This window comes from Balaenoptera acutorostrata, chromosome 4 (assembly GCF_949987535.1).
Source record: "Balaenoptera acutorostrata chromosome 4, mBalAcu1.1, whole genome shotgun sequence".
NCBI classification, from domain to species: Eukaryota; Metazoa; Chordata; class Mammalia; order Artiodactyla; family Balaenopteridae; genus Balaenoptera; species Balaenoptera acutorostrata.
The window spans coordinates 29,548,311-29,574,866 of record NC_080067.1 but is presented as its reverse complement, the minus strand read 5'-3'; the positions used below and the strand labels follow the sequence as shown (position 1 = coordinate 29,574,866).

The window sequence follows — 26,556 nt, the reverse complement described above, 5'->3', positions numbered from 1 at the left end:
TGCCAAATACTATTCAGAAGAGAGATTAGCCAGTTTTATATGGCCAGTGATAGACATTTCCTATTCCTGTCTTTGTAAATCCCATCTTCCTGCAGCCATCCCATTTCCATCATTGCCAGAAAAGTTCTTCCATCCCTCATCCCTGTGTTGGACTTCTCTTTCTCTTACTATTGAAAAGTTCTGCCTGAGCTCTATCTGACTATCCTCTTCTACATCTCCCTGATCTAAGATACTTTATTTTCTTGTATCATTCCTAAAAATTAATTCACTTCTAGCATTATTCCTAACTTTCTCAGAGTAAATTGTAATTAACCCGAGGAATAGGACCTTTACACTTCAGTCGGGCATGGCAACCTCAGGCCAGCTCCCAGAGCAGAATGGAGGTCTAGGTCCAGGTACCACCCTCCCCACCCCATCCCCACCTCTTTTCCAACAGGGCACAGAAACAGCTAAACTCAAAATATGTCTTGAGCCTACATGAGCATACATCTCCCTTTCTATAGCTCTGTGAGGTCATCATTGAAGTACAGCAGTACTGCAGGTGTGTAGAGTGTACTGTCCATATTGAGATAATCAAATTCTTCCTCCTCATCCCAGATGCCATTCTCTTCCAGAGTATAATCCATGTCAGGTTCTCCCCTTCATATTTCCATGCGTAGCTGGCAGCATGTGCAGCACAGGAGAGATAGCTGTGTAGGATTTCTCACATTGATTCCCGGGCCCCCACCTCCGGTGTGTGCTCTTGCGATGTGAGCGTGTTAATGATGCAGATATTCCGGGTCTTGGCGGACAGCCGCCCCACCTGGTAACGCGACCCCTGCCACCAAGGCTTCCCGAAATCATTGGCCCAGTCTGAAAGGGGCAGCTGAGGCGGCACATGCAGAAAGCGGCCCCGGGGGGTGCGATATCTCAGGGAACCGGTCAGTGGATCTGTGTGCTTTGCCGATGTCTCTGGTGTCTGGATCAAACCAGGGGCTGATGTCCTGGCCCGCAACTTCCACGATGGGTTTCAGCAAGAGGTCTCCCTTGTACTCCTGTAATAACGGCGTTAGGTCGTACACGTTTCCCAGGTAAGACACCCAGAGGTCTTCCGGCTGGTTATGTTGGGCCACCTCTGCCGGCATGAAAGAGTGACGCTGAAAATAGTCAAAGTCTGGCCCGGCCACTAGGCCCCGGCGTGGCACGGCTCTTGCTCTGTCGGTCACCGACTCCTTTAGTTGCTTCCTCGCTTTTCAGCACGCAGTCACTGCCGCATCCTCCCTCTCATCCAGGAGCTAAGGTGAGCGCGTTTATCCGCTCCAGGTTACTGTATTTTTTAAAAAAATATTTAATTTGGTGGTCTTTTATTTTTCTGATATTATAACCGTACTATGAGTTCATTGTACACATTTCTTTTTTTCCCCCAGCTTTAGAGATATAATTGACATATGGACTTGAAAATACATGTATATATTGCAAAATGATTACCCCCTAGCATTAGCTAACACCTTCATCACATTACATAATTACCATTTCTGTTTTGTGGTGAGAATACTTAAGATTTACCCTCTTAGCAACTTTCAGAGGTTCTTGTATTTTGTTTTTATCGTATTCTAGGGAAAACCACTTGGCTAGACTTGGCCCAATGTCAAGCCATGTAATGCTATATTTCTTGGAACTTCATTCTCTTCATCTGTAATGTAGGATTAATATTTGCCCTGCTATGGAGATTAAATGATATTATTAATATATTTGTAATAAGGAAAATTTTAACAACTGATACCACAGTCCTTCCTAGGGAGAAAGTTAAGGGACAGTTTCCTATATGCTAGAACATAAGGTGAGAGTTTGGGTTTTTTTACCCTCAAAATTATTTATCCCTCCAAAAAAGATAGCAACCTTAAATTCAAATCTCATAGGACATTATTTCAGTAGTATCATGTTGGAGGACAAAGAACTGTTTGGGGAAGATCAGCCTGAAACCACTTCAATCAATGTTAATTTCAGTTGTTTATAAAGGCCACTCAAGAGAATTGGTTACAAAAAAGGACGCAAGGAAATTTAACCCAGCTGTAATCATTATTCCCCAGCACAAGCTCTCAATTGCAAGTGTTGAATGTCATTGTAAATAAGGCTTAAAGGTCAATTTAAAAAGCAGAAAATTAAGTGGTTACATTATGGAGAACATAAATAACAGGTTGATTTTTATGGCTTGGGCTGACTGGATTAAGTATGCTGTACTTCAAATTAGAAAGAAATGAACTTCATGTGTTTTAGAGAACTGTGTTAGATGACTCAACAATGGCTCTATTGATGGCAAAAGGACACCTATGTCAAATATGAAGAATTTGTTTCCCCCAGTTCTGTGCAGCTCCTGCACTCAAGCCCCGCTGGCCTTCAAAGGCAACTGCTTTGGGGATTCCTCCTCCCGATGCCAGACCCTCAGACTGGGGAGCCTGATGTGGGGCTCAGGACTCTCACTTTTGTGGGAGAACCTCTGCAGTCTCTTCAATAAATGGTGCTGGGGAAACTGGACAGCTACATGTAAAAGAATGAAATTAGAACACTCCCTAACACCATACAAAAAAATAAACTCAAAATGGATTGAAGACTTAAATGTAAGGCCAGACACTATCAAACTCTTAGAGGAAAACATAGGCAGAACACTCTTTGACATAAAATTGCAGCAATATCTCTTTTGTTCCACCTCCTAGAGTAATGAAAATAAAAACAAAAATAAACAAATGGGACCTAATTAAACTTAAAAGCTTCTGCACAGCAAAGGAAACCACAAACAAAATGAAAAGGCAACCCACAGGATGGGAGAAAATATTTGCAAGCGAAGCGACCAACAAAAGATTAATCTCCAAAATATACAAGCAGCTCATGCAGCTCAATATCAAAAAAACGAACAACCCAATCAAAAAATGGGCAGAAGATCTAAATAGACACTTCTCCAAAGAAGACATACAGATGGCCAAAAAGCACATGAAAAGATGCTCAACGTCACTAATTAACAGAGAAATTCAAATCAGAACTACAATGAGGTATCACCTCACATGGGTCAGAATGGCCATCATCAAAAAGTCTACGAACAATAAATGCTGGAGAGGGTATGGAGAGAAGGGAACCCTCCTACACTGTTGGTGGGAATGTAAATCGGTGCAGCCACTATGAAGAACTGTGTGGAGGTTCCTATAAAAACTAAAAATAGAACTACCATATTATCCAGCAATCCCACTCCTGGGCATATATCTGGAGAAAACCATACTTTGAAAAGGTACCTGCACCCCAGTGTTCATCGCAACGCTATTTACAATAGCCAGGACGTGGAAGCAACCTAAATGTCCATTGACAGGTGAATGGATAAAGAAGGTGTGGTACATATATACAATGGAATATTACTCAACCATAAAAAAGAATGAAATAATGCCATTTGCAACAACATGAATGGACCTAGAGATTGCCATACTAAGTGAAGTAAGTCAGACAGAGAAAGACAAATATCATATGATGTCACTCATATGTGGAATCTAATTTTTTAAAAAAAGAAAAGAAACAGATGAACTTATTTACAAAACAGAAACGGACTTACAGGTATTGAAAAGAAACTTATGGTTACCAAAGGGGAAATGTTGCAGGGAGGGATGAATCAGAAGCCTGGGATGAACATACACACACACTACTATATATAACATAGATAACCAACAAAGACCTACTGTGTAGTACAGGGAACTCTACTCAGTATTCTGTGATAAGCTATATGAGAAAAGAATCTTAGAAAGAATGAATATATGTACATGTATAACTGAATCACTTTGCTGTACACATGAAACTAACACAACACTGTAAATCAACTATACTCCAATTAGAAAAAAAGCAGTATAGGTCCTCTATAATGCATTCTTTTAAGTATGATTGTGTGACTAAATTGATAAATTCAATACTGTAAGAAGACATATGACGGGTTCTTCTATATCAATCATTTATATACATATTTAAGTTGGCTAAAAACTTTTTAAAGGGGATCTTCTCTTTTGGAAAATACATTCTTGGGTCTCTTATGTTCAGGTATATTTAGTATCTTGGTGAGCATCTTGTTGGAGAACTTGTGACTCTGGAGATGGAGAGACAAGTTTGTTTACCCCTGAGGGAATGAGGCAGGAAGAGACGGAAGCAGGAAGCTAGAACCTTCTGAAAGTATGGGGCAAGAATCTCCTTGGGGAGGACCTTCAAGACGGCAGAGGAGTAAGACATGGAGATCACCTTCCTCCCCACAAGTACATCAAAAATACATCTACATGTGGAACAACTCCTACAGAACATCTACTGAACGCTGGCAGAGACCTCAGACTTCCCAAAAGGCAGGAAACACCCATGTACCTGGCCCTGTGGCTGACAGGGTCTTGGTGCTCCAGCCAGGTGTTAGGCCCGAGCCTCTGAGGTGGGAGACTCAAGTTCAGGACATTGGTCCACCAGAGACCTCCTGGCCCCTCGTAATATCAATCGGCGAAAGCTCTCCCAGAGATCTCCATCTCAACGCTAACACCCAGCTCCACTCAACACCCAGAAAGCTTCAGTGCTGGGCAACCCATGCCAAACAACTAGCAAGACAGGAACACAACCCCACCCATTAGCGCAGAGGCTGCCTAAAATCATAATCAGTTCACAGACACCCCAAAACACACCACTGGATGTGGTCCTGCCCACCAAAAACACAAGATCCAGGCTCATCCACCAGAACACAGGCACCAGTCTCCTCCACCAGGAAGCCTACACAACCCACTGAACCAACCTTACCCATTGTGGGGGGGCAGACAAAAAAACAACGGGAACTACAAACCTGCATCCTGTGAAAAGGAGACCCCAAACACATAAGATAAGCAAAATAAGAAGACAGAGAAATACACAGCAGATGAAGGAGCAAGGTAAAAATCCACCAGACCAAACAAATGAAAAGGAAATAGACAGTCTACCTGCAAAAGAATTCAGAATAATGATAGTAAAGATGATCCAAAATCTTGGAAATAGAATGGAGAAAATACAAGAAAAGTTTAACAAGGACCTAGAAGAACTAAAGAGCAAACAAACAATGATGAACAACACAATAAATGAAATTAAAAATTCTCTAGAAGGGATCAATAGAATAACTGAGGCGGAAGAACAGATAAGCAACCTGGAAGATAAAATAGTGGAAATAACTACTGCAGAGCAGAATAAAGAAAAAAGAATGAAAAGAATTGAGGGCAGTCTCTGAGAACTTTGGGACAACATTAAACACACCAACATGCAAATTATAGGGGTCCCAGAAGAAAGGGAGAAAAAGAAAGGGACTGAGAAAATATTTAAAGAGATTATAGTTGAAAACTTCCTTAATATGGGAAAGGAAACAGTCAATCAAGTCCAGGAAGCACAGAGAGTCCCATGCAGGATAAATCCAAGGAGAAACATGCCAAGACACATATTAAACTATCAAAAATTAAATACAAAGAAAAAATATTAAAAGCAGCAAGGTAATCCCCATAAGGTTAACAGCTGATCTTTCAGCAGAAACTCTGCAAGCCAGAAGTGTGTGGCAGGGCATATTTAAAGTGATGAAAGGGAAAAACCTACAACCAAGATTACTCTACCCAGCAAGGATCTCATTCAGATTCAATGGAGAAATCAAAAGCTTTACAGACAAGCAAAAGCTAAGAGAATTCAGCACCACCAAACCAGCTCTACAACAAATGCTAAAGGAACTTCTCTAGGCAGGAAACACAAGAGAAGGGAAAGACCTACAATAACAAACCCAAAACAACTAAGAAAATGGTAATAGGAACATACATATCGATAATCACCTTAAATGTAAATGGATTAAAGACTCCAACCAAAAGACATAGACTGGCAGAATGGATACAAAAACAAGACCTGTATATATGCTGTCTACAAGAGACCCACGTCAGACCCAGGAACACATACAGACTGAAAGTGAGGGGATGGAAAAAGCTATTCCATGCAAATGGAAATCTAAAGAAAGCTGGAGTAGCGATTCTCATATCAGACAAAATAGACTTTAAAATAAAGACTATTACAAGAGACAAAGAAGGACACTATATAATGATCAAGGGATCAATCCAAGAAGAAGATATAACAATTGTAAATATTTATGCACCCAACACAGGAGCATCTCAATACATAAGGCAAATGCTAACAGCCATAAAAGGGGAAATCGACAGTAACACAATCATAGTAGGGGACTTTAACACCTTTTCACCAATGGACAGATAATCCAAAATGAAAATAAATAAGGAAACACAAGCTTTAAATGACACATTAGACAAGATGGGTTTAACTGATATTTATAGGACATTCCATCCAAAAACAACAGAATACACTTTATTCTCAAGTGCTCATGGAACATTCTCCAGTATAGATCATATCTTGGGTCACAAATCAAGCCTCGGTAAATTTAAGAAAATTGAAATCATATCAAGTATCTTTTCCGACCACAACGTTATAAGACTAGATATCAATTACAGGAAAAAAAGTGTAAAAAATACAAATATATGGAGGCTAAATAATGCACTACTAAATAACCAAGAGCTCACTGAAGAAACCGAAGAGGAAACCAGAAAATACCTGGAAACAAATGGCAATGAAAACACAATGACCCAGAACCTATGGGATGCAGCAAAAGCAGTTCTAAGAGAGAAGTTTATAGCAATACAATCCTACCTCAAGAAATAAGAAAAATCTCAAATAAACAACCTAACCTTACACCTAAAGCAACTAGAGAAAGAAGAACAAAAACCCCCAAAGTTAGCAGAAGGAAAGAAAACATAATGATCAGATCATAAATAAATTAAAAAGAAATGAAGGAAACAATAACAAAGATCAATAAAACTAAAAGCTGGTTCTTTGAGAAGATAAACAAAATTGATAAACCATTAGCCAGACTCATCAAGAAAAAAAGGGAAAAGACTCAAATCAATAGAATTAGAAATGAAAAAGGAGAAGTAACAGCTGACACTGCAGAAATACAAAGGATCATGAGAGATTACTACAATCAACTATATGCCAATAAAATAGACAACCTGGAAGAAATGGACAGATTCTTAGAAAAGCACAACTTTATGAGAGTGAACCAGGAAGAAATAGAAACTATAAACAGAGCAATCACAAGCACTGAAATTGAGACTGTGATTAAAAACCTTCCAACAAACAAAAGCCCAGGACCAGATGGCTTCATAAGCGAATTCTATCCAACATTTAGAGAAGAGCTAACACCTATCCTTCTCAAACTCTTTCAAAATATAGCAGAGGGAGGAACACTCCCAAACTCATTCTATGAGGCCACCATCACCCTGTTACCAAAACAAGACAAAAATGGCACACAAAAAAGAAAACTACAGGCCAATATCACTGATGAGCGTAGATGCAAAAATCCTCAACAAAATACTAGGAAACAGTATCCAACAGCATATTAAAAGGATCATACACCATGATCAAGTGGGGTTTATCCCAGGAATGCAAGGATTCTTCAGTATACACAAATCAATCAATGTGATAAACCATATTAACAAACTGAAGGAGAAAAACCATATGATCATCTCAATAGATGCAGAAAAAGCTTTCAATGAAATTCAACACCCATTTATGATAAAAACCCTCCAGAAAGTATGCACAGAGGGAACTTACCTCAACACAATAAAGGCCATATATGACAAACCCACAGCCAACATTGTTCTCAATGGTGAAAAACTGAAACCTTTTCCACTAAGATCAGGAATAAGACAAGGTTGCCCACTCTCACCACTATTATTCAACATAGTTTTGGAAGTTTTAGCCACAGCAATCAGAGAAGAAAAAGAAATAAAAAGAATCCAAATTGGAAAAGAAGAAGTAAAACTGTCACTGTTTGCAGATGACATGATACTATACATAGAGAATCCGAAAGATGCTACCAGAAAACTCCTAGAGCTAATCAATGAATTTGGTAAAGTAGCAGGATACAAAATTAATGCACAGAAATCTCTTGCATTCCTATACACTAATGATGAAAAATCTGAAAAAGAAATTAAGGAAACACTCCCATTTACCATTGCAACAAAAGAATAAAATACCTAGGAATAAACCTACCTAAGGAGACAAAAGACCTGTATGCAGAAAACTATAGGACTGATGAAAGAAATTAAAGATGATACAAACAGATGGAGAGATATACCGTGTTCTTGGATTGGAAGAATCAACATTGTGAAAATGACTATACTACCCAAAGCAATCCACAGATTCAATGCAATCTCTATCAAACTACCAATGGCATTTTTCACAGAACTAGAACAAAAAATGTCACAATTTGTATGGAAACACAAAAGACCCCGAATAGCCAAAACAATCTTGAGAAAGAAAAATGGAGCTGGAGGAATCAGCCTCCCTGACTTCAGACTATACTACAAAGCTACAGTAATCAAGACAGTATGGTCCTGGCACAAAAACAGAACTATAGATCAATGGAGTAAGATAGGAAGCCCAGAGATAAACCCCCACACATATGGTCACCTTATCTTTGATAAGGAGGCAAGAGTATACAATGGAGAAAAGACCGCATCTTCAATAAGTGGTGCTGGGAAAACTGGACAGCTACATAACAAAGAATGAAATTAGACCACTTCCTAACACTGTATACAAAAATAAACTCAAAGTGTATTAAAGACCTAAATGTAAGGCGAGACACTATAAAACTCTTAGAGGAAAACATAGGCAGAACACTCTATGACATAAACCACAGCAAGGTCTTTTTTGACCCACCTCCTAGAGAAATGAAGATAAAAACAAAAATAAATAAATGGGACCTAATGAAACTTAAAATGTTTTGCACAGCAAAGGAAACCATAAACAAGATGAAAAGACAACCATCAGAATGGGAGAAAATATTTGCAAACGAAGCAACTGACAAAGGATTAATCTCCCAAATTTACAAGCAGCTCATGCAACTCAATATCAAAAAAACCAGAAAACCCAATCCAAAAATGGGCAGAAGACCTAAACAGACATTTCTCCAAAGAAGATATACAGATTGCCAACAAATACATGGAAGGATGTTCAAATCACTGATCATTAGAGAAATGCAAATCAAATGCAAAATCAAAACCACGATGAGGTATAACCTCACACCAGTCAGAATGGCCATCATTGAAAAATTACAAACAATAAATGCTGAAGAGAGTGTGGAGAAAAGGTTACCCTCTTGCACTGTTGTTGGGAATGTAAATTGATACAGCCACTATGGAGTACAGTATGGAGGTTCCTTAAAATCTAAAAACAGAACTACCATATAATGTAGCAATCCCACTACTGAGCATATACCCTGAGAAAACCATAATTCAAAAAGAGTCATGTATCACAATGTTCATTGCAGCTCTATTTTCAATAGCCAAGACATGGAAGCAACCTAAGTGTCCATTGACAGATGAATGGATACAGAAGATGTGGCACATATATACAATGGAATATTACTCAGCCATAATAAAAATCGAAATTGAGTTATTTGTAGTGTGGTGGATGGACCTGGAGTCTCATACAGAGTGAAGTAAGTCAGAAAGAGAAAAACAAATACTGTATGCTAACACATATATATGGAATCTAAAGAAAAAATATGGTTCTGCAGAACCTAGGGTCAAGACAGGAATAAAGATGCAGACGTAGAGAATGGACTTTAGGACACAGGGAGGGGGAAGGGTAAGCTGGGATGAAGTGAGAGAGTGGCATGGACATACATACACTACCAAATGTAAAATAGATAGCTAGTGGCAAGCAGCCGCATAGCACAGGGAGATCAGCTCCGTGCTTTGTGACCACCTAGAGGGGTGGGATAGGGAGGGTGGGAGGAAGACACAACAGGGAGGGGATATGGGGATATATGTATACATATAGCTGACTCACTTTGTTATTACAGCAGAAACTAACACACCATTGTAAAGCAATTATACTCCAATAAAGATGTTAAAAAAAAAAAAAAAATCTCCATGGGGAGAAGGGCCAGTGCACATTCCCAGTAATGGAGAGACTGAAGGACAGGAAAGAAGCAGAGAGGAATATGTCCATATGAAATTACCTGTGTGCTTCAAGATAAGCCCTTCCAAATCTTCCATCAGGCATAATCTTCAGAAAATTCTATACACTTTCACATGCTTTGGGAGAGCAAAATTTTCTGGGCGACTCAAGAAGGGGCATGTTTTGCATCTGAGTTAACACTGGAACTGGGTCAGAAGGAGCCTGGAGGCCAAAATGACCTTAAGAATATAGATTATTCCTTGTCCTCTCACCTTGTACTTGTGGGAAACTTGAGGAAGGCTCAGAGATGTCACCAAGCAGAGGTCAGATCAGTCTCTCCCAGACTGCATGGGAAGGGAGCCCAGATGACATGTGGACCATAAGCGTGAGAGTTGGCAACACTAATGCACTTCATAAAGTTAAGACTATATTATTATTTAATTTAATTATTATTACTTTCTATCTGGTAACTTGTATCAAAAATTTAACTACTTCTGATACAAATACAATGGAGTATTTTAAGTGTCCTACTCTGATGTAAAAATATAATGTTTCAGACCTTTGTGTATTTTTATAACTCAGATTAATTTTCTCTTATCTCATTTGAGCCCTATTTTCAAAGAAAAAATATTTGAGTAATCGATTGTTAACTTGGAAATAAGTACTTTATGAAATAAGAATCCATGTTTTTATTGAAGTAAAACCTGTCACTGAGTGAGTTTGAATCTTCCTCACTTTGTTTTTACATGAAATGTAAGTGCTCTTGCTAGAGTCACACAGTTGCTCAATTTTTCTGTATTTGATTTTATAATTAGTTATTACCTTCATTTTACAAAGAACCACGTTAGAAGTTCAGCTTTATTATTTATGTTACCAGAGAGCTTTTCTCAAGAATATAAATACTAGGAGTAGCAAATATCTGGCTCATAGCTCAGATGAGACCTTGAGGGGACTTCCCTGGTGGTCCAGTGGGTAAGATTCCACGCTCCCAATGCAGGGGTCCCGGGTTCGATCCCTGGTCAGGGAACTGATCCCGCATGCATTCCGCAACTGAAATCCACGTGCATGCCCCAACTGAAGTCGGCATGTGACAACTAAGAAGTCAGCATGCTACAACTAAAGATTCCGCATGCTGCAATTAAAAAAACAAAAAAAGATCCTGCATGCCACAGTGAAGATCCCGCGTGCTGCATCTAAGACCCGGTGCAGCCAAAATAAATAAATAAATAAATAAATATTGGGGAAAAAAAAAAAAAAAGACCTTTAGGAAAATTACTTTTAAAAATTAATGGGAAAAGCATTAGCTTCAAGAATCATAACTTTTAAAAAGTCAACAAGATTGAATTGAAACATGTTCTAATTTTATTCTAAAATGATCTTTATATATTTCTGGTTTTCATAACAATAAAAAAGCTTTCATCATTTTTGTTAAATGAAAGTGGCATTTTATAGGCTTTGGTAAGGAAAGCAGTTATATGAAGTTACTTCTGTTAGTAAATATTGCTAAATTGGTCAGTCTTGTTTGAGCCATTTAACTTCTTACATCATTTTAAGTGTGTTATCTGTTTTGAAAGCAGGCATCTAGCTTATCCTTGAAAAAAAATTAAGTTAAAATCTGAATATGCTTTGCAATTTACTGTCCTGTGCAGTAAGGACTTATTTTTGAGGATGTTTAGGATGGAGGAGTGGGGAGGAACAGGATGCCACTTTTTTAGTCACAAAGGATTTTTACTGTGATCCTTGTGTTTCTTGTTATCTTGGATCTATTTCTATAAAACTTGTAGCTTTACAAAACTTGTAACTATTTTCTAAAAAAAGAATTTGAGGCCTAACTGCTGATATGTAATTATAGCAGTATTATTATGTCTTTTGGTATAATCCACTATAATCAAAGCTGTGTACTCCCTGATTATATATCCAATTGTTCTACCAACCGTGAAACAGTTGCTAGGAATGTTCTTGAGAACCAATTTTGCTTCTCCTTATCAGTCCTTCATAAAATCTGCTTCTGCATTTACTGTAAAATCTTGAAGACCTTGTCTCTCAGAAACTCATTATCTTCCATACGTATAAAGCTTCATGTGAGGAATTTCTTTTAGACTTTAGTTTTGAGGTTCCAACTTTCCATACTGACGAAGAAAATGAGAGGTCAGAGAGAGGCAACTAGACAGAAGCAACTCAAAAAAGAATTAAAAACAAAAATGTCCTTGGCCAACCTTGTTTATATTTTTGTTCTTCCCACTGGGAAACTCATTTGTTCATCCCTGAGGACCCCATATTGTTCTGGGGGTTGGAGTACCATGTGTAATCCCAGGTTCGCCTGTTGCACACCCCATTTCCTGTGCCTGTGGCTGACATGGTTAGTTAATTTGGGTATTAGAATCCTCATGACCTCAGAATCCTCATCAGTAAACAGGATTGGAAGCCCCTCCCAAGCGATCATAGTTGGCTTGCAAGATGAAATCCATAGGTCATCTTTAGTTTAGAAGGTATGACTAACAATTCCCTTTGAAACACTTTTATTGATGTTTGTGTGAAAACACTGAAACCTTCTTATTAGATTTATAAATGACATCATGGTGTGAAGATTGATTGTTATGAGAGCAGTTTAGTGTTGTGCAAAGAACAGTGGTCTGGGTACAAGTCCAGACTTTGACCCCTCTGTGTGACACTGCACAAATTACCTTCCTTCGTCTGTCTGCTTTTCCCTTTTGTAAAATGGCTATCATCATGTACCAGTTAAGTCTGCAGTTAGAATCTAATTTAATACTGGATGTGACAACCTTTGTAAAATGTCTGATGATATACACATGGAGGTCAGTGTTATTTTTATGTTTTCTTTGAAAAACTGTGAAACAAGCATATGTTTTGCTCTTTTGTCTTAGTCTGTTAGGGTTGCCACATCAAAGCACAACAGATATTATCTAAGTAGAGCTGCAAACAGACGACTCACCTCTAACAGGTGACTGAAGCCGTTTAGTCCATTAGTCACAAAGAGCTGGAAAATTTCCCTCCTTTCCTATTCCCCACCCCTCCTCTTCCCTGTCCCCTCTTCTCCTTCTTTTTCTTCTCTTTCTCCACTTTCCTCCTCTGCCCCAACTTCTTCTTTTTCCTCTAGGATGTTTTAAGGGAATATTTGGCTAAAGATTAGGGAAGATTCCCTTCTCTATGCCAGGCCTCAAATAAATTAATAAACTCTTTTTATACAGCAATAGATAAAAAGGTTCAAAATGCCAAGAGACAGTCATCAGTCAAGGTTTTGAATAAAGTTGCTTATTTATATACTTAAGAAAAGGTGAGGTAATAGTCAGATGTCACCTGCACTGGTTTCGCAGCCCTGACAGATGACGCTTTGCTTCTTCCAACTGTTTCAAAGATCTGAGAAACCTATCCTAGGAAGGAGAGATCCAAAGGGGGTCGTCCATGGTCGAGATCCATGGCACAATCTGGTCACTCTTCCTCCTGCTTCAGAAGAGGTATCCCTCCCCTTCAGACCCAAGAAAGATAATTGACAGTGAGGAAATCATCAGTAACTTTCCTGTTCTCATTTGTGGTGATGAGAGGCCACCTTTCTTTTCTCTCTGACAAATTTACAAGGTCAGAAGCATGCAAAATTGCTGAACAAAGGACAAGCTATAAAGCATATTATGCTTTTGTTCTTTGCCCCTTGTTTTCACTTATGTAAATTACCTTGTGGGAATGGGCCAGGTTAAGCTTGCCATGTCAGGCTTTCCTAGAGAATGGATACCCATCGCATGTGCTCAAAGACTGTGCAGGATCAGGACACTCTCTCTGTGTGCTTTATGAGATTAGGCAATAATCTGGAAAATGAAAGAAAAAGAAATAGAAATATCCTGTTTAGAGCTGTGTAACAATGGAATAGTTTCCTTCACAAAGCAGTGAAATTCCTGACACTGTAAGTATTGAAGAAGGGGGTGGGTGCAACTTTTAGAGACACGTCAGTAGAGTTTTCCTCTACTTTGGCTCAAATGACATCTGACTGTTCATTATAACTCTAATATTCATGGATCTTCTGGTTCTGTATGACATCTTAGCAGGGGGCAGAGACTACAGACAACTGAAATATAGAGAAGCAGTTGAGGAAAACAATATTGAGTATGTAGAGTATAAGAGTATATGAATTATGACTGTAAGTGCCAGTTCTGGCCACAGAAATTCATCAATACCAACACACAAAGGCTGCCTACTGTCAGTAAGGACCACCTTAGCTTTCCAACACGTAACGTATTAGGTTAGCCTAATTTGCATATATCCAATAATACCAAGAGTGTGAAGAGAAGTAATTCTGGGTGAAATAGTCACAGAATAGGAGCACCTCACCACAGAGAGCAGAACCCCAGGCTTCCATGGCTGGATGGCCTTGCTCCCTCAGCAGGGAGCCATTGCTCTGTTTTCCCCACACTTGAAAGTTGAGGCTCTGGATCCCACTTGACTCTGACAATACAATTTGCTCCATGACAACAGCCCAGACAATTTCCTGGGAGAGAGAAAGCATTCATATCTACAAGGCAACCAATGGACCAATGCAGCTACCCACCTAGAGACCTCACCCCTCAGGAATGTATGTGTGAGGGAGGGAGGTGCATGTATTAATGGAAATGGCTCTACATTGGTAATTCTGTAACAACTCTAAGAGAAATTATATTCCACTTAGTACATCAAGGCCATGGATGTTACACTCTCACTGTACATCTGACCCACCAGGAGCTTTTAGGGAGTAGTTTCAATATCTCAGTACTTTGGAGTTTTTTTCCAGAGAGTCCCCCACTCCAAGGTTAGACTCTTCTGGAAATGAGAGGACCCCACTGATTATATTAACCATGGCAAGTACTGCTCACCCCCAGACCCACTCCTGTGAGGCAAAAAAGGCCATCGTTGATGGATCTGGGGAGTCCCATTCTGGCTGATTCTGACAATGGTAGGACGGAACAGGGGCATTAGGAACTTTTGTCTTGCCAGTGGTGGGTGGAGTGGGATTGGACGTAGTTTTAGGTTCAGGATTCAGCAAGCCTTGGGCCTCCATGTATTGAAAGCTCTGGTCTTCCATGCTGGTCAGTCCCTGCACTAAGGGTCTGGTCAAAGTCAGTACTTTTTCTGCCTCAATTTTCTGTTCGGCTTTCCAATTCTCTAGGGAACTATATACTCCAGTATAGCCCTTAAACCTGGGCAGAAAGGGCCCCCACCCTGATCCCTGAACTCTAGACAGCCTGCATATCAGAAATATCAAACTGCAAAGATTATGAGAATGTTTTTTGGATGTCTGGTAACTGATAGAACAAATGGGAGTTATAAGAGAGGAATTTATGAGCTGAACTGGGCGTCCATCCAGCCCAGAAGATGCAGGGCTGAGAACCCTCGCCTGTAAATGTGGTGGTGAGGGTGGGAAGGGGTGGGTAGAATAAAATCACAGCCTCTGCCTTGGGGAACCAGGGAGAGGGAGTAGCTGCTTTTTATTTGAAGCTGGCTGCTATTTATTCAAAGTGGCATCTATGCAAACTGGATTCCATAGATAACTGTACTCCCTCCTTCTTTTTTGGGAAATGCTAAAAATTCTGAGAAGAAAAAGTTCATTGTGGGAAGGAGAACTAGCCCCCTTCAACATTCTGGGGATCTTTTCTGGATCATTGGGCCTGGGCCCAGTTTCTGCCCTGCCCTGCCCTGCCGCACCCCAGCTAATCTGTGCTGGACCAGGAGAGAGGCCTCATCCTTCAGCTGTCAAGGCTCTAGGGTAATACCTGGGATACTGGTGGGAGAGGAGGTGCCTTGGAAGAGAATGTGGACCACACATTACACTTTTGCCAGTCCCTTGTGCTGGGTTACATGAGGGGGATTGGATTCTGCTTCTGAGAATCAGATCATGGGCTGGGATCTTACTCAATAAACTGATTATCTGGAAGGACAGTGCTACTGCCTGCTTTTCTGGGTTTGAGCTGAGTTGCCTAGGAACTTCTGCTGCGATGTCCTTCCTCCCTAGAATACCCACCATCATAACATCACCACCATAGCTACCACGTTGGATCATCTTGGATAACTTAGTTAGCCTGAGCTAATCCCCAGTTTGCCTTGGGATGTTGGATATTAAGTAAAGTCAATTCTCCCTTAACCCCATTTCCTCCTAGGCCTGATTCCCTGGTGAAAAAAGATTTCAGGCCAGGTGAAAACTGTGGGTTAGTCACTGTAGTTAGTTTTCTGGGGCTGCCATAGCAAAGTACCACAGACTGGGTAGCTTAAACAATAGAAATTTATTTTCTCAAAATTTTGGAGGCTAGAAATTCAAGATAAAGGAGTTGGCAGGGTTGGTTTTTCCTGAGGCCTTTCTCCTTGGCTTGCAGATGGCTGTCTTCTCACAGTGTCTTTCCTCTGTGGGCCCCCATCCCTGGTATCTTTCTCGTATAAAGACAGCAGTCATATTGGATTAACATCCACCCTAATGATTTAATTTTCACTTAATTACTTCTTTAAAGATCATATATCCTAATACAGTTACATTCTGATGTATTAGAGGTTAAGACTTCAACATATATAAGCTTTGGAGGGGATGCAATTCAGCCTATAACTGTCACTTATTGACTGTGTGACCTTGGAAAAGTTATTCAATCTTTCTAAGTCTCAGTTTCTACAGTTATAAAGTGGAGAAAGGCATAACCACCCTATGAAGTTGTTATGAGAATTAAACATATAGTATATGTAAATAACCAAAATGATCCTTGGCACTCCAGAGACCCTGGGATGCCAGCTTGACTACTGTGGGGTGCCTGAATGTGTGATTAACAACTCTGCTAATTCAAATCACTCATACTATGGTGCCTGTGTGTGTATATGTGAATGTGGGTAGAAAACACATGACTTCTAAATACCCACTCATGGGCTTCCCTGGTGGTGCAGTGGTTAAGAATCTGCCTGCCAATGCAGGGGACACGGGTTCGAGCCCTGGTCTGGGAAGATCCCCACATGCTGCAAAGCAACTAAGCCTGTGCGCCACAACTACTGAGCCTGCACTCTAGAGCCCGCGAGCCACAACTACTGAAGCCCTTGTGCCTAGAGCCCATGCTCTGCAACAAGAGAAGCCACCGCAATGAGAAACCCATGCACCACAACGAAGAGTAGCCACCGCTCGCCGCAACTAGAGAAAGCCGGCACACCGCCAACAAAGACCCAACGCAGCCAAAAAAAAAAAAGGTTACCATTAAATAACCACTCATGTATGTGCCTTTCTAGTGTCTGACACAAGTATTTATAATTTAGTTTGAAGAAAAACCCTATACAATTTCAGAAATGAAAGTTACAGTCAAATTCAGGTGTTAGAAAATGAAGGAAAGCCTGTTTTCATTTTGGTGCAGTTTTTTGTTTTTCATAATCTTTCCACACTTTAACTTTGGAGTAAAGCAATTCAAATTATGTCCCCTAATGGTCTTTGGTGTGCAGTTTACAAATTGAAGAAACAGAATGAAACAGAAGAAAGAATCTACCATTGGGATAATAGGTTTCATTTTTCTTCTTTCTCTTTTAACATATTGTTTTTGAAGTAGATTCCCCCAGGAATAGAATTTCCTTCATGAAAGTTGAAATGAAACCGAAGAGCTCTTCACAAAGAGAAGGCTGTGTGATTCCAAGTATGGTTTCCATTCATCTCCATAATGAGGATGAATTTTCTGTGACATCGCTGAGAAATGTGGGCATAACGGCTGGGGTTATCAAATAGGGCAAGGTCCATCTCAAGGAAAAGCAACAACAACAAAGGGAAAATGACCAACAAGAGAATTTGCTTTTCCTTAGTGCCCTTTGCCATGCAGAGCTGGTAATTCCCGGAAGCTCTGGTCAGAGGCTTGTCTGTGGACAGGGCTGAGCTGAGTCCATTCTAATGCAGGTCTTCAGAACAGCTTAGGGGGAGTGGTCAGGTCCAAAGGGCCCCTGCAGCCTGAATTCGAGGGCTAGGTGTTTGGGCCTGAGGAAGAGTGTTTCACTCCATGGGCATAAGCACATGGGGGAGGCGGGGAAAGGAGGCCCTGTACTGCTACTTTGATGTCTTTCTGTAAACAGCCTGAGGGTATTTTCAGGACATCTTGAACTTGTTTTTGGAAGTCTTTTCCCATTGTATCCAGTGAGATAGTTCTGTTGCCCTGGCAGCTAGTCTGAGATGTGCAGGTAGCTTTCTAAATGCCCTTATGCTTTCTGTCTATTTTTCCCATCTCCCTGACAGCCCCAGATCCAGGCCTCCTCACTGGTCTCCCCAGCCTTTCTCAAATCCATGCTTCACACTGAAATCAAAGTGTCCTATAGATAAAGCTCCAAATCCTTTCTAGATCATGTAGCAATGTCAGATAAAATACGGGATGCCCAGTTAAATTTAAATTTCAGATAAACAAAGAATAGTTTTTTCAATACTTGGAACATACTTATGCTACAATGTTACTTGTTATTTATCTGAAATGGAAGCTTACCTGAGCGTTCTGTATTTTTATATGCTAAATTTGGCAGCTTAGTGCCCTGCGTACTCTGGCCTAACCTTGCTTTAACCTCTTTGGATATTACAAGTTTTCTCTGTTGCTCAGCTGCTTGCACCTCACCCAATAAGGCTGCTTAGTCTGGATTCCCCAGAGCAGACCCTGTGACAAGGACTGGAGGGAAAGCACTTTATCTGAGAAGCAGAGAAAACACTGGTAAGGAGTGGGGAGATGACACAGGAAAAGGAAGCCAGTGCCCACAGTGGGGGATTGGAGCTACATCCCTGGGGAAATCCTGAGAAACATAAAACACACTTAGAATTATCCCACCTGAGGGAAGAAGGAACTGGGGTGTTTTCATATTAACTGCACCACTCTGTCATTGGTTGAGGGCTGCTCTAGGGGGTAATCGTCCTCTCAAGCTTTTTACCAGCATTTCCCAAGAGAGGGAAGAATGGCCTTCTGCTGCCCTGGGTAAAACTCTCAGGTGGAGATGCAGATATAGGCGGTGAAAGTGCCCTGAGAACAAGGAAATTTTCAAGCCAAGGGACGTAGACAAGGCAGCCACAGCCCTGCTATAGAGGTAGTGCTTTTCCTCTTCTAGGTCTCTTTTCTTTGCTACTCTTAGACTCCTCTCATCTCCCCAATGCCTTTTGTTCTATTCACTCTGTAGATGTCACTTCTGGAGGAATTTTCCCCACCCCCATGCCCACCCACTCTTACACCCAAAATTCAAATGCTCCCCATATCCGTGTGCTAACTTCTATTACAACTCTTAGTAATTTTCTTTTCTTTTTTTTTTTAACTGAAGTATAGTTGATTCACAATATTGTGTTAGTTTCAGGTGTACAGCATAGTGATTCAGTATTTTTGCAGATTGTACTCCATTATAGTTATTACAAGATAATGATTATAATTCCCTGTGCTATATAGTATATCCTTGTTGCTTATCTATTTTATACATAGTAGTTTGGATCTTTGTCTCTATCTCTTTTATAGAAAACAAACCACAAGTTTGTTTTCTATATCTGTGAGTCTGTTTCTGTTTTGCATATATATCCATTTGTATTATTTTTTAGACACAAAAAAGTGATATCATACAGTATTTGTCTTTCTCTGTCCGACTTATTTCACTAAGCATAATATTCTCCAGGTCCATCCATATTGCTGCAAAAGGCAGTATTTCACTCTTTTTATGGCTGAGTAATATTTCGTTGTGCATATACACCACATCTTCTTAATCCAGTTATCTGTTGATGGGCACCTGGTGCTGCTTTTCAGCCAATTTAGTTATGAGTATGTGTCAAAGTTTCATTACAACTTTGCTGCAAGGAAAAAGCCTATGAGTGTGTATGCTGGTTAAAGATTCTTTCTTGGTAAGGAATTTTATAGTCAAAAGAATGATTAGGTAGTTATTGTTGAATCAGATCAAAAAGAAAAGAATATTTGGTAAAAGTTTATCAAACTTTTGACTGACAGTCATCAGGATGATGGGTTACTTGATTCCCCAGAACAACTTTTTATCTATTAAAATTTGTAAGGATATTATTTAAAAATTAATCAGAAGTAATACTTTCTCCCAAAAGGACATCATGAATTACATAACTCAAAATATGTTCTTTCTCAGATCAGGCTTGGAACAACTTTTTCTTTTTCAATATGTGATTACATACTTTTTTTCTGTCTTGCCTCCCTCTAACTCCTTGAGAATAGTGATTATATCTGGCTCCTGTTATATTCCCAGTAACTAGTACAGTTGTAGAGCCCTTAATACACAACATAGTGGGGACTAAATAAATACATGTTGAATAAATACTTAGTATTCTGGATGCTACTAGTCTGGTACTAGCCTGGTAATATAGCCTTGAATCTTGCTTCTCAGCCTTAATCAAAAATGAGTTTCCAAAAAATAATTTCATCAGGGACTTCTGGTATCCAGCCTGGCATGTAAGGATCATAGAAGTTATCACTCTGTTCTAACAATAAGTAAAAACTTGAACAAATCAACAACTCAGTCTATCAGAGCAGTGAGGTTATAGAGTAATCCACTGCCCCCCGGATCAGTGTCTTAGTCAGTTTTGGCTGCTATAAAAAAATATCATAAACTGTGTGGCTTAAACAACCAAACATTTATTTCTAACAATTTTGGAGGAAGACCAAGATCACGGCACCAGCAGATTTATCGTTTGGTGAGAGTCTGCTACCTGGTTCATAGATGGCTTTCTTCTTGCTATGTTCACACATAGTAAGAAAGGGCAAGAGAGCTCTCTGAGTTCTCTTTTGTAAAGGCGCTAATCCCATTCATGAGCCTGATCACCTCTCAAAGCCCCCACCTTCAAATACTGTCATATTGAGGGTTAGGATTCAACATATGAGCTTTGAGGGAACACAAATATTCAGTCTGTAACTTTCCATCCCTGACCTCCCAAAATTCATGTCCTTCTTGCATGCAAAGTACGTTTATTTCATCCCAACAACCCCAAATGTCTTAACTTGTTCCAGCATCAACTCTAAAGTGTGAGTCCAAAGTCTTATCTAAATACCATCTAAATCAGATATGGGTGAGACTGAAGGTAAGATTTATCCTGAGGCAAATTCCTCTATAGGTTTGAACCTGTCAAACCAAGCAAGTTGTGTGCTTCCAAAAAACAGTGGTGAGGCAGACATAGGATAGACATTTCCAATTCCAAAAGGGAGAAATAAGAAAGAAAAAGGGGCTAATGGGTTCAAAGTAAGTCCAAAACCAAACAGGGCAAATAACATTAAACTTTGAGGCTCAAAAATAATCCTCTCTGGCTCAGTGTTCTGCCCTCTCATCCCACTGGGGTAGCAACATCACCCCAAGAGTCAGTGGGGCACTGTTAATGCCATGCTCTCTGCAGTGGCCCTGCCCTTGCTGCAGCTCTCTGCTGGGGCCATATCACTGAAGCACTGGGGCCATGTCACTGAAGTACTGGGCATTCTAGCCAGCTGAACTGGAGAGGCAGCCTCATCCTTTGAAACCATTCTGCTACCTGGGCCCTTTCACTCTGGGACTGTGGTGGAAGTGGTAGGCCTGATGATCTCTGAATCACTTTGGGAAGATGGGATATCATTCTTTCCTGTCTTGGAGAATAGTGCCTGGCTTCTGCTGAGATGGCCATTTAGGTCCATGGTTCATATTCACATTAATCTCCTTATCAGATTATCTTTTCCTGTACCGTTAATGTTCTCTTTAGAACATGCTTTCTCATTTTTGCGTATGGATAGGCTGAGAATTTTCTAGATCTTTAAGTTCTGGTTCTTTTTTGCTTAACAATTCAATGTTCTAAAGACTTCTCTCTTGTCACATCTTACTACAAGCAGCCAGAAAGAACCTTCAACATTTTGCTTAGAGCTCTCCTCAGCAAAATATCAAATTTCATTGCTCAAAAGTTCTACCTTCTACAAAACACTATGACATGAATACAAATCAGTCAAGTTCTTTGCCACTTCACAACAAGGATCGCCTTTTCTCCAGTTTCCAATAACATGTTCCTCATTTCCATCTGAGATCTCATCAGAATGGCCTTTACCTGTGTTTCTACCAATATTCTGTTCAGGATTACTTAGGTATTCTCTAAGATGACTGAAGCTTTCTCTACAGCTCTATTCTTTTCTTTTGAGCTCTCACCAGAATCACCTTTAATGATCCATTCAAAATGTAATCTTTAACTAACTTCTACCTCAAAAGTCTTTCAGCCTCTCCCCATTACCCAGTTCCAAAGCTGCTTCCACATTTTGGGGTATTTGCAACAGCAGCACTCCAACTTCATAGTACCAACTTCTGTATTAGTCAGGGTTCTCCAGAGAAAAAGAACCTATCTATCTATCTGTCTGTCTGTCTATCTATCTATCTATCTATCTATCTAGAGAGATTGATTTATTAAGATGTATTGGCTCATGTGATTATGGAGGATGAGGAGTCCCACAGTCTGCTGCCTGAAAGCTGGAGACCTAAGCTGGAAGTGTAATTCAGTCTGAGTCTGAGGGCCTAAGAAGCAGGGGAGCCAATGGTATAAATCTCACTCTGAGGGCAGGAGATGAAATGAGATGTACCAGGTGAAATAATGAGGCAGAAAAAAGGGGAAAATTGCTCCTTCTTCTACCTTTTATTCTATTCAGGCCCTCATTAGATTGGATGATGCCCACCAACGTTGGGGAAGGCAATCTACTTTACTAAGCCCACTGATTCGAATGTTTATCTCATTCAGAAACACCCTCAAAGACACTGAGAAATGATGTTTATCCTTTAGGTACTCTATGGCCAGACAAGCTGACATATAAAATTAACCATGACAATTGGAGAGACAGACGATATGGAGAATCACAACTAACCAGATCAGCAAACCATGAGAGCCTGTGCCAGGGTAGGAAAATCTAAACTGTAATTGATGAATTGTTAGAGGCTTAGTGTGGGCAAGTCTGAGAATTAAAAACTCCAGGGAGACCCAGTCATAGAGAGGGCCCACAGTATTGTGAGATTTACCTCCAGGAGCTCTACCAGGTTCTCATAGTGAATGTTGGAGACAAATCCCCTCATGCTTCCAGCAGGAGGAGAGGAAAATGAACCATTTTCAAGTACACCAGAGCATTCTGTTCTTAACAAATCTTTCCCTCAGGAGAAATTATTTTACCAGAGCCTAAACCTGCTGGGATTTTGTCAGCAATTATCTACCTGGAGAAAGGGAAATAACCAAATTAGCTGACTTAGCCTTCCATGTGGGGGAAACAGGAACAGATGACTTCACAGGTGAATTCCACCAAACATTTACAGAAGAGTTGATACCTATCCTTCTCAAATATTCTGAAAAATTCAAGGGTAAGGAACACTTCCAAACTCATTCTATGAGGCCAGTATTACCCTGATACCAAACCCAGACAAAAACTACAAAAAAAATTATAGGTCAACGTCCCTGATGAACATAGATGCAAAAATCCTCAAAATATTAGCAAACCAATCAATAGTACATTAAAAGGATCATATGCCATGATCAAGTGGGATATATTCCAGGGATGCAAGGATGTTTCAATATATACTAATCAATCAACCTGATTCACCACATTAACAAAATGAAGGATAAAAATCACATGATCATCTCCACAGATGCATAAAAAGCATTTGACAAAATCCAACATCCATTGGTATAGAGGAAACATATCTCAACATAATAAAGGCTGTATACAACAAACCCACAGCTAACATCATACTCAATGACAAAAAGCTGAAAGCTTTTCCTCTAAGATCAGGAATAGGACAAGAATGTCCACTGTCACTGAGGCAGGAGGAGCAATATTGGAAGTTCTAGCCACAGTAATAGACAAGGAAAAGAAATAAGAACATCCAGATTGGAAGAGAAGAAATAAAACTGTCACTATTTGTAGATGACATGATATAATATATAGAAAACCATAAAGACTCCACTAAAAAACTGTTAGAACTAATAAATGAATTCAGTAATGTTGCAGGATACAAAATTAATATACAGAAATCTGTTGCATTTCTAGACACTAATAACAAGCTATAGGAAAAATAAATTAAGAAAATAATCCCATTTACAATTTTATTAAAAAGAATAAAATCCCTAGGAACAAATTCGACCTAGGAGGTGAAAGACCTGTACCCTGAAAACTGTAAGATACTGATGAAAGGAACTGATGATGACACAAATAAATGGAAAAATATACCATGCTCATGGACTGGAAGAACTAATAATGTTAAAATGTCCATACTACCAAAAGCAATCTACAGATTGAATGCAATTATTAAAATACCTGTAACATCTTTCACACAACTGGAACAAATAATTCTAAAATTTGTATGGAACCACAAAAGACCCCGAATAGCCAGAGCATTCTTGAGAAAGAACAAAGCTGGAGGTATCACACTCCCTGATTTCAAACTATACTGCAAAGTTATAGTAATCAAAGCATAATGATACTGGAACAAAAACAGACACAAAAATCAATGGAACAGAATAGAGAGCCAGAAATAATCCCACGCTTATATGATCATTTAATGTATGACAAAGGAAGCAAGAATATACAATGAGGGAAGAAATAGCCTCTTCAATAAATGGTGCTGGGAAAACTACATGCAAAAGAATCAAACCAGACTACTTTCTCACACTATATACAAAAATAAACTCAAAATCAATTAAAGATTTAAATGCAAGACCTAAAACCATAAGACTTCTCGAAGAAAACGTAAGCAGTATGCTCTTTGACATCAGTCTTAGCAATATTTTTTGGGTCTGTTTTCAAAGGCAAGGGAAACAAAAGCAAACTAACATATGGGACTACATCAAAATAAAAAGCTTTTGCGTAACAAAGGAAACTATCAAGAAAACAAGAAGGTAGCCTTCTGAATGGAAGAAGATATTTACAAACAATATATCTGATAAGGGATTAATATACAAAATATACAAAGAACTCATACAACTCAACATCAAAAACAAAAACAAAAAAACGCTGATTAGAAAATGGGCAAAGGATCTGAATAGACATCTTTCCAAAGAAGATACACAGATGGCCAACAGACACATGAAAAGATGCTCAACATTACTAATCATCAGGAAAATGCAAATCAAAACCACAGTGAGATATCACCACATCTGTAAGAATGGCTATTATCAAAAAGATAACAAATAACAAGTGTTGGTGAGGATATAGAGAAAAGGGAACCCTCTTGCACTGTTGATGAGAATGTAAATTGGTATAGCCACTATAGAAAACAGTATGGAGGTTCCTAAAAATATTAAAATTAGAACTACCATAAAATCCAGCAATTCCACTCCTGGGTATTTTTATGAAGGAAAAACCCCACTAATTTGAAAAGATATATGCACACCTATGTTCATTGCAGCATTCTTTACAAAAGTTAAGACATGGAAACAGCCTAAGTATCCATAGATTGATGAATGGATAAAGAAGATATGGTGTATGTATCTACAATGAAATATTACTCAGCATAAAAAAGAATGAAATCTTCCCATTTGCAACAACATGGATGGACCTAGAGGTTATTATGCTAAGTGAAATAAGTCACACAGAGAAAGACAAATACTGTATGATTTCCACTTATATATGGAATCTAATAAACAAAAATGAGCAAACACACGCAAAAAATAGAAACATACTCATAGATAAAGAGAACAAGCTAGTTGTTGTCAGAGGAGAGGGAGGGGAGATAAATGGCCAAAATAGGTGAAAGGGATTAAGAAGTACAAACTTGTAGTTATAAAATAAATAAGTCATGAGAATGTAATGTACAGCACAGGGAATAGTACTGTAATAACTTAATAACTTTTATGGTGACAGATGGTAACTATACTCATAATGGTGATTACTTCATAATGTATAAAAATATTGAATCACTAGTTGTACAACTGAAACTAATATTATACTGTAAGTCAACTATACTCCAATAAAAAACTAAAATAATAAATAGTTGTGAAATTTAAAAGAAAAAAGAAAAACCAGAACTGAATAGCCAAGAACTGTGAGACAACTACAAAAAGTGTAACATATGCGTAATGGTAATACTAGAAAGAGTAGAAAACGAGATAGGAACAGAAAAAATATATGAAGCAATTGTGACTGAGAATTTCCCCAAATTAATGTCAGACACCAAACCACAGATTCAAGAAGCATAGAGCACACCAAGCAGAATAAATATCAAAAATACCTACACTTAGACATATCATATTCAAACTTCAGAAAATGAAAGAACAAGAAAAAATGTTGAGAGAAGCCAGACAAAAAAACACCTTACCTTAAGAGGAGCAAAAAGAATCCCATCCACCTCCTCCTCAGAAATCATGAAAGGAAGAAGAGAATGGAGTGAAATACTTGAAGTCTAGAAACAAAAACAAAAACAAAAGAAACAACCTAGAATTCTGTACACTGCAAAACTATGCTTCAAGTGAAGGAGAAATAAACACTTTCTCATACAAACAGAAGTTGAGGGAATTTGTTACCAGTAGACCTACCTTGCATGAAATATTAAAAGAAGTTCTTTAGAGAGAAGGAAAATTATATAGGTCAGAAACTCAGATCT

At 39.2% G+C, this 26,556-nt stretch overlaps 1 pseudogene; it reads right to left on the bottom strand.

The window, feature by feature from the left end:
• Nucleotides 1–477: 477 nt before the first annotated feature.
• Nucleotides 478–26,556, bottom strand: part of LOC102997259 (cytochrome b5 domain-containing protein 1-like) — a 40,906-nt pseudogene continuing 14,827 nt past the window's right edge.